Below are 11,772 nucleotides of genomic sequence, written 5' to 3'. Positions count from 1 at the left end.
TATCCAGTATTTAGTATCGAGTTAACATAACCATGTGAACTGAAACCGTACTTTGCAACATCAACTTTTTCAGCTTTTTTCCCCATGTGAATTATAAAAGTGCAGCTGAATAAGTGGATTTAAAACAGAATATGAAATCTGGGTTCAATTGAAACAAAGTGTATAAATCGGAATGCTTCTATAGCTTAGCAATTGTGTTTATGTTAGACGGAAAATGACAGGCAGGACAGTTAAAAATGCTGATTCTGCGAGAGAGTTCACAAGATTAGCTCTGTCAAAAAGAAAAATTAGGTTAATTATAATATGGGTCACACATGGGACTACAGAGTCAACTCCTGCTCACTTTACTCATGTGAGGAATTTCTTTTAAAGGCAATAGGATAACTCACATGAGCTACTCAAACAGGATTTGACCCACATTGTCACACACCTGGGAAATAACTACTTGTCATTAGACTTGTCAAAACTCTGGTGTGGTTCCTTGTTGAGGGACTCTTCAGATGTAGAAAGGTTGTGCAGACACTGTATATTGGCCTAATGGAAAGTATTATTTCAAACCATGTGCTGGATTTATGTGTGACTAAACTAACGGGGCACGAGAGCTTGACCTCCAGCTCATGCAGATTCATAGCACATCAGTATGTAAAACTATGCTGAGTGGTGAATAATGAATTGTCATAGTACAAACTTCAGAAAAGATCTGGCACTGTATGGTTACTGAAGAATATCAAGATTTTCGTGGGGCAAATTACAAGCCAATGTATTTTTACCAGAAAAAATGCGTATTTCTCACTTTCTGTTTCACAGTGAAATTCATGCCACAGAAAATTAACCCTGGCCCAACACCAGCTTTTTAGAACACCATTTAACAAATTTTAATTGCAACTAGAAATATTGGCACAATGTTACTTTAAAATATAATCACTGATGATTGTTGTGCACAACAATTTTTGTGTATGTGTGTTTGTGTATGTGTGAATTGTAAGTGTGTCATAGATACCATACTGGCTATACTATCTCTATTTCTAAATTCAACAGAAAGAATCCATTTTAGAAAGGTAAATTATAGAAATTCATTTGTTTTCACCTTGTCCGTTGTGGAGCCTTGTTTTATCCCGATGTACTTTGTATGCAAAAATCCTGGTTTAGATAAAACTGGAGATTAAGACAGCTACCCACTGTAAAACTGAGGGGTTTGTTTGTTAAGAAATGTTTTCAACAAACTTGAGGAGAGACACCAAGAAAACTGCCAATTTGAATGAGTCCTGTAAAGTGGAGGTAGAGTCTTCCAGAGACTAGGGGCCTCAAGTCATCCTGATAAGCCTTATTTAGATGCACTTTATAAATTTCAGATGTATTTGTATAAAAAAATCATACTTGATAGCGCTAGAATTAAATAATTCTGAATTAGCATACAGTGGAACTAAAACAACTGACTGTTCATTACCATTCAGTGGAAGTATCTGTATATTTGATAAAAATATGTAATATTTAATCAAAATTTGGTTTGTTTGCCTGCCTTAAAGATTTTATATATGTTTTCACCTCCTGCTTTTACAGTGACATGGCCTTTTTATTCCTTGGCATTCCATTATTGTGTAGCTCAGGAACCTTTCTTATCTAAACTTCCACCAATCATTCCTAAAGCTAAGTTATGCAGACAAGTCATTGCACAGATTTCCATCAAAATGCTATTTTCCTTAGTTTGGAAAAGCTGAGTCCCACATGCTGAACAAAAAATTTATTAGACTGTAGCAAAAGTAAATAAATGTTTTCCTGCTCTGTGTATTTCATTAGCAAGACTTATTATACATACAAGCCTATAAATAGCAAAACCAGTATCGGGCCATTAATATCATTGACAATCTTATACAAAATACTGTAATTTAACTAAGGAATTTGAAATGGGAGTACTTCTCTGAGAAGATTTCAGAAAAAGATAAAATTAGTAAATAGTGTTGAAAAGCAGGTTAATCAACTAGGATAGTGAGATATTAATAACCTATTTTTAAATTATCGACCATTTTCTTTACCTGAAACTTTTAGCAGTACCCTTGAGGTTATGCTAATTCAATTTGCATATTTTAAGAATTTAAATTTGCATATTGCTCTTCTTAGTTTGCTTTCTGAAACCAGAAATGCTGGAATCAGCAGGGGAAACAAGACAAAATCTATTGTTTAAAGTTACATGGATAGAGGAACTCAGATAGTGCCTTTCTGAATGATTAATACACAGCTTGTCAATGTCTCTGCTTCTGAATTTTGGATTCCTCTTATATTGAGCTTTGCTCATCTACTAAACTGGAGGCCAGTTCTTCAGTCCTCCTTCACAGACCCATTCCCTACTATTTACTGGAGTAACAAGTGAAGGAATGAGCCCCCCGGAAAGGAAATGTGGAATATATTAGTATCTTAAGGGCACTGTCTAAAGGAAAGACTCTATACAGACTAGAGAAAAAAAGAGGCAGGTCATGAAAATCACATTTATTATGTGGAGGAGTTTGGAAATCTCATGCACCTTTCATTGCTCTAAGCTGTCAATTTTCACCATATGGAAATTATTAGCTTAATACTGTAGTTTTAAATACAGCCCAGGAATGCTGATTTATAATGGATATTTTATTCTTTATAAAAAGAAATGCTAAACTACTATATAATCTGTAATGATTAGGAAAATCTGCCCACAGCACTGCCTGCAGGAGTAGTTTTAAAGGGATGAACTTTGCTCTTATCTAGGCTTGTGTACATCTGATATAACACAAGTCAGTGTCTTTATAACAACTGCAGTAACTGAGAACAGAATTTGGCCTTGAGTGAAAAAAAAAATCTGTAGGAATACCTACAAAATGTAAGAAACAAAATACAGACTTTGGAGGATAGACTGGCTACCAGGAGAACATTTAAACACATTACAGCCGGGTGAAGAAAATACTCCTGAAGTATATGTAAAGTGTATGTTAAAAGTGTTCTTTCTGTGCATTTAGATAAGTTATGTATATGCCTAATATTTTTTCTGTGAATTAGAATGAAATGTTATTGTTCCAACAAAATACATCCCACTCAAGCATTCATGCTGAAACCAGCAACAATTGTCAATGACCTTTAACATGCTTGCTATTCAAATTAGTGCAGATCATTAATCACACATAGCTTACATTTTATGATTCGTGTATCCTTCATTGCAAACTTTTTCTCTTGCTTGCTCCCCCCTCCCTTCCTCCCTTTCTTTCCTTATTCCAAGTCCTTCAGTAATAACCACTAACTATCGTAAAGGCTAGGAACAGGATTGTACATTCTGGAAGCTGTCTGTAGTAGTTCTGTCACAAGTGCAAAGAAGTTGGAGGAATGACACAGCAAAGTCAAACGTTGCCTGCACAAATACCACAGCACTAGGTAACCGTTTTCAAGCGCAGAGCTTGATTGTCTGGCAAGACCCACTTTCGGGGTGATTGGGACAGTATGTGCCTCCATTTAAATGCTAGTTACCCCTATGAGAATCATAGCAAGAAAAGAAAAGCTCTGGGGTGTAAACATAATGCTGTCCTGCCTCAAAAATCCAGCATGGCAATTATACATCGTCATGTATTATTACAACTAACAAACAGCAAGCACTCAACACACCCGAGATGTCTAGCACCAAGCTCCAGAAGATTAATTTAAGGTTTCTAGCTATAGACTAAACATATTCCCATCGCCTATGGCACACATACTTTGGGTGATTAAACTGAGCTTCTCAAACATACGGGAAAATAAGGTTTGAACTTTTCAAACATGGGAGTGGACTTTTTTTGTTAAAGCCATATGGCAGATTGATTTGCTCCGAGCTCTTTCAGCTCTTCCAGCATAACTGTTGAACACTATTACCCTTTGATCTTGATTGAGGACTTTAATGTTTTTGTTACTGTGCATTTGAATAAATCTATAAATATTTTACCAGTGGAGTCTAAAAAATGATGTTTCTAATATAAATGCATCTGGAACAAGTCCAAACCCTTACAGTTCAGAGTTTAGCTATCTGGGGAGTGTACTATAGCTTTCAACCGCCTATTTTTTCACACAAACAATATATGTGTACACATATATCTAGCTATCTATCCACCTCTCTGATACCCTCCAGTAATTCAGCTCCTGAATTCTTTTAGTCATTTGAAAGAAGGTGAGATACATAGCAGATCTGACAGTGATTCAGTTCTATTAGTGGAATAATTATTTGTATATGACTCATTTCGAGCATCTAGACTTTCCCCGCATTGTACCAGAACTTTGCTGATGAGACAATAGTAGATAGTGTGTGCATTTAATATAGGATAGACCATTCTCCCATCTGGGGGAAGACATCAACCTATACATTGGAGCAAGCCAGCGAAAAACAACGTGGAGTCGCCAAAGCCACGCTCAACCTTTGGTCTGGTAGTCCAAGTTGCTTGGCTGGCTAAAGGACAGGGCAAAGTTTGGCGCTGAAGGGACCCAGGACTTGGGGCTGGCATAGGAGGTTCTCCAGTCGCCCCCCGTGCGCAAAAGTGGAGCTGGCGCAGTGAATCATGTGCAGTTCTTTCCTTATTGCATTCAGCGCATGGTTTCACCTTCAGATTCTTGTTTGTCTGTGTGCCCTTTCCCAAATAATAGTACCTTACACGGACGAGGTAAGGCATGGGGTGGGGAAATCTGCCTAGGAGCCTTTTCTTTTTGGGGGGTGGGGTGGGAGGGGAGGTTTGGGGGATGTGGATCTTATTAAAACGCCCGTGGGAAAAACTTCGCTTTTCCAATTAATGGTTAATCGTATGCCGCAGTTTAAGGGACTTAAACCCGGTAACTTTGTACTGTTTACCGAGAAAGCGATCATTGTTACTGCGGGGGGGCGGGGGGGGGATTTATGGGCTGCATGAGCCTTTTGGCTTTGTATACTTCGGCAAAGGCGATTGGGGCGGGGGGACCTCAATGCTATATGCATCCACGAAGAAACAAAGAACAAATTGCCCTACATTAAAGTAAAATGTTCCGGCTAATGAAGGTGGGTGATGGGACTTCATGCATTCGAGCCTGGAGCCGCTACTTAAATTATTAAGGCTTTTTTTGCTGGGTAGTATTGATTCAGTGGTATGCATGAAATGCTTGATGCCTAGTGTGTGTGTTTCCTTTTTTTAATTAGTTGCACTCCCCTCAGTTGCGCGTATACTCCGAATGACAAACATGAAAAGAAGTACACAGTTTATCAAAGGAAGTTAAGGGTGGATGGGGGTGGGAAAAAAAAGAAGTGTTCGCGGATAGACACTGGAGAAGGGCTTGGAGGACAATGTACAGTAGTTACTTCTAGAAGATGAAAATAGCCGATGGGGTGGGGGCAGGGAGGGAGTTTAATGTATAGGTTTTTAATGGGGGGACACTGAGAAAGACGGCTAGAAATAATGCAGTTCCAGACATTTTGTGCGATAAAAGCTTCCCTCCTCCCTCTCTCCTCCCCCTCTTCCTCCTCCCACTATCTCCAGTGAGAATTAGCATAGCAAATAGCTGCGATCCTAATGTGAATTATGCTTCGACAAGTTTCACTAACTTTTGCCTGGGTCAACTTTGTAATAAGAGAACAAGTTGGGATATTAACATAGGCTGCGTGTGCAAGCCTGTGTCGACTGAGAGTCTCCCCGTTGTTTTTGCTGGAAAACCAGCTAACTTCTGCAGCTAACTACTCCCGATAAACCCTGCATTTGAAACTGGAGAGTGCTAGTTAGGAGTCAGCACCATTTGTTATGAGCGTTAATAAGCTCCCAGCAGTAGACGAGTATCTTCTTAGGCATGTGTATTGTGCGTCTATGTCTGTTACGCATATAGCTAGAGAGGCACTTGGACACTAGATGGTCAAAAATAAATTTGCTTAGGTTCTTCTTAAACACGAGCCCTGCTCTTTATTTAATCCAGATGCAGGTTCCACCCCATCCCCACATTTGCTGTCTTATTGTTGGCTTACATTTTCTGCAAAGGCGACTGGTGTAACCTGTGGAATTTGAAATGCAAATAAAACCCTGTGGGAGTTGAGGCAGAACAAATCAGCATTTATAAAGTGCAAAAAGATGTAATGTCTTTGAAACCATTTCAAGATTTTTTACAAGAACTGAATCGTGACGTCAAGTCGTTTGAGAGATTTTTTTTTCAGTGTCTGAAATGCGGGTCTGTGAAGTGCTTACAGGAAAAACAGATTACAAGATTAACATCTGTTAACATGATCGTTTATCTCCAGCCAAAAATAGGTCAGTCCTTTCTTAAGGAAACACCAGCGCTGGGTGCATGATAAAATAATGATTTTAGACGAAGGAGTCGATAAATGAGATACAGCCAATGTGTCTTAATCTGACACGGGACAAAAACATTTAACTCGGAGATCGCTGGGAGGTCAAAGTCTCTTTTTGGGGAGAAGCACCACAAGCTTCTCTTCCTCTCTCTTTTCTTGTTTCGGTGCCTTATTGCTAAAATATGCTCCCTCTCCGCCGCCGCCGCCGCCGCCGGAGAAGTAATGAATGTTTTCCATCTCCACTGTTAAAAGACACCAACTCTTTCCGTGCAAATGGCTAAGTTTCCTAAGCTCCGGGCTTGTTTTCTCATTAGCTGAGACAGTGGCGAAGAAGAATAGGAAACGCCGATGCAAAACAGTTCTGCTTTGCATCTGCCTGCCTCCTAACTATGATTGACAGCCGGAGCCTCCAATCGCCACTCCTTCCTCTCCTTAGCACCCAGTGCGTTACTACTCAGACCCAGTACCAGGAGGCTTTATTTATTTACACATCCCTTGAGGGTTGTGTGTGTATGTAGACAGAAATCTGTGTAGGTGCATCAAATCTAAACAAGGCATAAGGCAACCATATTCCTCTTTTAAGTCCATAATAATGACTATGCAAAGAGTCAGTGTATGAGAAGATTTCAAGTAACAAGCTGAGACCTGCTGGAGGAAAAGAAACACAAACTGATTTCGGGCTGTATGTTAACAGCGTTACAGCCATGCCTATGTGAGCTAAAATGGGGTGTTGAAGTGCAAGGGTTGCACCCATTCTCAAGTCATCATTGTTGTTTACATCTTTTAGCAATCTGCACACTAAATGTTTTTTTTTTAAGTAACTTGCAGAGTGCTCTTACGAAAAATCACAATGGGCCCTGTGGAACAATCGATTTTTAGACAGAATCCCTCACTGATTTCAAGAGAAGATGGCACCTGAAAAATTAGAATAGTCTTTTATGCTGGGCAGTGAAACAAAATTTTTACACCTCAAACTTTCTGAAGTTTTAAAAAAAGTGTTTTTGAGGTGGAATATAGTAAATATTTAGTTCTGTGCAAATCCTTGAATTTAAAACTCAGTGCTCTGATAGACTAAACGTGTTGCTGACCAACAGACTCTATAAATAATGGTCATTTCTAGACTACACAATAGGCACATTCAGTAAAGGAATGTGTCATGAACCTTACCACATTTTGTGCTTTAGTTAATCCTCTCCCCCCCACTTCACTCCAAATATTGATGTTATAATTTTTTCTGTTTGGGTGTAGCAGGAATGTGCTGCTTGTAAGTACACTGATCCAGACCTTCAGTTAAGAGTTTTGCATTTTCTGTGCTTAAGGGTAAATTGTCATTTCTCTGTTGAGCGCTGGAGTTGTGTAATTGTGGTAAAGGGATGGGCGGGTTAGAGGTAGGACAGTTACTGGACTCAATGCCACCTTTTGTATAAAACTGCCCAATTCACTCCGGAGATGGCCAGAATCACTCCTTGCAGAGGGATCCCAGAGGATGTCCAAAGAGGAGCCTTTATTCTTTGGCCTTCTGCTACATACTTTATTTCACGCCTGCTGCACTGTATGAGTTAACTGCCAAAGGGCTTTTCAGTAACTCGACTTCGCAGCCACATAACTTGTTTTTAAAGGGCACCTTTTTTTAAAGGCTCTAACACCGCGTGGCACACTTTCCTTCCTCTCTTAATCCCAGATCACCTTTGTGCCCCTCCTCCTTTCCCCCAGCGCTATGGGTCTCTTGGTTTCAGCCAGGCGTGGTGGGCTGGGAAAGGGCAGAGCTCCACTTTGTCTTGACCTGGGTTGCCGGGATCTCCTGCCTCGCCTGGAGGGGGCCCGGGAGAGGCGGGATGCAAATGCAACAAAGAATGCAATGGGCCTGGAGCCCGGGGCGGGGGAGGGGGTGTCGGTTTCCAGGGCTGGAAGGTGAGCGCGCGCGCTTGCACCTGGGCTGGCCGCGCGCGAGGGGAGCGGGCCAGCCCCCTGCAGCAGCAGCTTGTTGCTGGGTGTGTTGTTCAGCTCCGAGGCGGGAGGGCGGAGTCTGGCTCCGTTGTCCGCCTTTCCCAGGCCGCCGGGACGTCACAGCCGTGTAGTGTAACCCAAGAAGTTAGGGAGGCAGAGGGGCGCCCGACGCCGCCCAACTTCTCGCCTTCCGCAAAGGCGGGGGCCGGCTGGGGGGTGGTAGCGTTCGGGGAGCTGCTGGGAGCGCAGTGGATGGAGGAGGCGAGGCAGGGGCTGTTGCCCCGGTGGATGACGCGGGGCTGTGGCAGCGCGAGGTAATCCGCGGGGTGTTGCAAACTCCGGGTGGCGCTTGCAGGCGGGAAGGCGGTGCGGCTCGGGGCGGGGGCGCGCCCAGGACTCGCTCCGTGACGTCGGCGCTGGAGCCGGCGGGGCGCTCTTGCCCCGGGGCGACCTGCGGGGATGGAGTTGGCTCTGGGCAGCGGCAGGGGAGTGAGCTGGGGGGCAACACCGCTCCCTGCCTGCGGCCAGGGGGAACTGGCTGCGGGGACCCCGCTGTACTGCTGGGCTGGGCTGGGCTGGGCTGGGAGGCACCGGCACAGCGCCGCCTGCCAAACAAAGGGGAACAGAGCCGCAGGTCTCCTGGCTCCCCCTGCCTACCCCCGGGGCTTTCCTTTTCCAGCCCTCTGCTGACCCCGGGCCGCTGGGGCGCCTTGAGTAGAGCTCGGTCGTGTGAGCGAGCCAGCGAGCCCCGAGGAGCAGCTCGGGCTTTCTCTCCCAACATGGTGCTACGCTTTCCTGTAGTGGAGGGAGCGGTTCTGTAGTTTGTTTTCAAGTGATCTGTAGCGTGAATGCCCAGGGGACACTTAAAAGGAGAGTCCATTTTTTTAATGCTGTTAACTCCGCGGTGTCACACGAAAACAAAGGTACTTCATTGCATGTAGGCATCTCCATTAATCACCTAGATGGGAAGCAAATACCAGTTACAAATGTTCTCCCACGCGGAAGGGGACAATATATGTTCCTTTCCCCAGGAAAACCTTGTCTGCACAGCAAACAAAATGAAGCTGTTTTTCATGGAGCAGATATATATTTTTATAAGCTATTTAAATATTTTTGATGCCAAAGGAACAGGGCTATAGTCATTGCACATATCTTTCGGTGGCTGTAGAAGAAAAATACCCTTTCTCATTTGTGTAATGTTGCTTCATATTCTGTCAACATGTCCTTTAGTTGTGTCAAAACAAAACTTGAAATAAGTTGTCCTGTTTATACTTTTGTATGTGTGTGTATATATTGAATGTACCCTGTCAGTGGTGAGAAGTGATTAAGAATGGAATTTATCTGAGGTTTTTCTAGTCAAACTGGAAGCTGAAGTTGTATAGGAGCACCTGTGGTGTAATTAGTATTACAGTTCAGTTATTCAGGGAGACATCTTTAGTTTCACAAGAGTAACTGCCATAGCCATCTTGAGTAAGCCCAGTGATGTGCATGTATATTTGTTTTACTTTGAAAAAGTAGTATTGCACATCTCTTCACTAGTTCAGAGACATTATAAAAGACTCTTCATTTATAGCCAATAATCCTCTTCTGAATTCATTTGTAGGGCCTTGATCCTTTAAAGCCCAATTATATGATAGCCTGATCAGCAAGTACTATTGTATATTGTACATTACTGATGAAAAAAGATCAAACCCAGAACTGTTATCAGATTGCATTAATTTGAAGTAGTCAAAATAGGAAAAATCTCTGAGAGCAAATTAAAAGATATTTGAGAATTACATGGTCTGAAAACACTGACTGATATAACAGATGGGTGTCCAGCACTTGTTGTGTGTCAACAAAGAAGTGGTGCTTGTAAATTAGCATAGCTTCTTCCTGAGAGGTTTTATAGTTCAGCATGACCTATTAAATTGCTGACCATTACTAAAACAATATGCAGCAAAAGCTACAGTCTCTTAGTAAATATGACTGATTATTACTCAGTACTCTGGGGAAATGAAAATAGTTTACATCACTAGTATTCATGCTATTAGCTGTTATTCACAAATGACCTCCATAACTGACTCGCTGCTTGGAATGGAATAACAGCAGTGACATTTACCTTGTATAGTTGAAAGTTTCCTGACATAGCGAATATCACCTTTTTGAAAAAATTTGGCTACGCAGTCATAGCACAGTGCCATCACCAGGACGAATAAGATCATTTAACAGCACAGGAATAGTCATTGAATATATAAAATGATTGTCATCATTCTCAATTTTCTTTGCTCATCTTCACTGCCTTTATCAGCACCTTTTCTCCATTCAGCTCTACTCCTGGAAATATCCACCCCACCCCACAAAAAAAATTCAGAATAATTTTAGAATGAAGGAGGGGCCGTTACGACTCACTTGAGTGAAAAATGAGAACACTTCACAATGTACTTTCTTGGTGGTAGTTGTGTAGCATATGTTAGATGGCAAGATGTAGGATGGACTATAGGAGTTTAATCAAATGAATGAGGTAGATGATAACTTTTGTAAACTTTGGGCAATCTGTTTATTTGGCTTTGTTAAGGTCATTAAGTGCAGTGGGCCAAACCCCTGCTGGTATACATTAGTGTAGCTCCACTGACTTTAATGGACTTACGCTAGTGTATTCCAGCTGAGGGGCTAACCTGATTAATTTTACCCTGTGCTTGTGTTTTTTTTCCCCCTACATCTGTGAAAGAAAATGTAAGTGCCATACTTTCTAAGGGCCTGATCCGAAGCCCATTGAAGTCAATAATGACTTTGGAGGGCCCTGGTACAGCAAAGACTTAATCACATGCTTAACTTGACACTCCATTTACTTAATTGGGATGACTTCACAAAGTGTAAAATAAGCAAATGTGTAAGTCTGTAAAGGAGCTTGGCTCAAGTTTGTAGATCCCATACTCAGGTTGGAAAATTGTGTTTGGGGTATCCAACTGTATTATGTCTTAACACCGTAACAATAGGAAGCTGCAATATAAACTGAATGCATTCAGCAGGAAGAAACTTGCCTGAGCGCGTGCATTTAACTTGCAAAATGTGCATGTTTAAATGTTTGACGCACATATGAATGTGTAGATATGCATGTTTTAGGGATGAGCATGTGTTAGGTTTCTACCAGAAATGGGGTATAAAAAAATCCACTGTTGCTCTTTTCATAACTGTGTATTGTTGGTCAGTTTGGCAAGAATATATGAGTCTTTTTGTAACTGATTGTTGGCTATGAGCTCAGTGCTGCCCTCTGATAGGCATACCCTCCACTTCTATTGACTTCAGTGAGATTTGCATGATCTCAGAGTAAAACTGTGCTCTGTGTATTACAATAGCGGAGATTCCAGTTGTTTGGAATCATGATAACTTGGAAACTATGAGTTATCTTACTTTTTCTGTACCCGTAAGCTGCATCCAGATAATTAATGATTGGATGGCAAAAAACAGCAGAAAGTTATATTTATTTGATTAGACATCTGCAGTATAAATATTTGAACCTTGCAGCAACATTCCTTTTTCAAAGCAGACATCTTACATGC

General features: G+C 41.7%; 1 protein-coding gene across 4 annotated transcripts in view; it reads left to right on the top strand.

Moving 5' to 3' along the window:
* The first annotated feature begins 4,586 nt into the window (after positions 1–4,586).
* Positions 4,587–11,772, top strand: part of ZNF516 (zinc finger protein 516) — a 151,306-nt gene continuing 144,120 nt past the window's right edge. For 2 of the 4 annotated variants that reach the window (XM_074987531.1, XM_074987528.1), the window contains exon 1: positions 8,308–8,544. The gene's annotated coding sequence lies outside the window, so the exon portion shown is untranslated. Of the gene's footprint in view, positions 4,644–8,307; positions 8,545–9,020; positions 9,154–11,772 lie in introns of those variants that run through there. The other 2 variants (XM_074987529.1, XM_074987530.1) reach the window with 2 other exon arrangements.

Source organism: Carettochelys insculpta, chromosome 2 (assembly GCF_033958435.1).
Source record: "Carettochelys insculpta isolate YL-2023 chromosome 2, ASM3395843v1, whole genome shotgun sequence".
NCBI classification, from domain to species: Eukaryota; Metazoa; Chordata; order Testudines; family Carettochelyidae; genus Carettochelys; species Carettochelys insculpta.
Note: the sequence above shows the minus strand (reverse complement) of the source record. Positions and strands in the feature narration are given on the sequence as shown.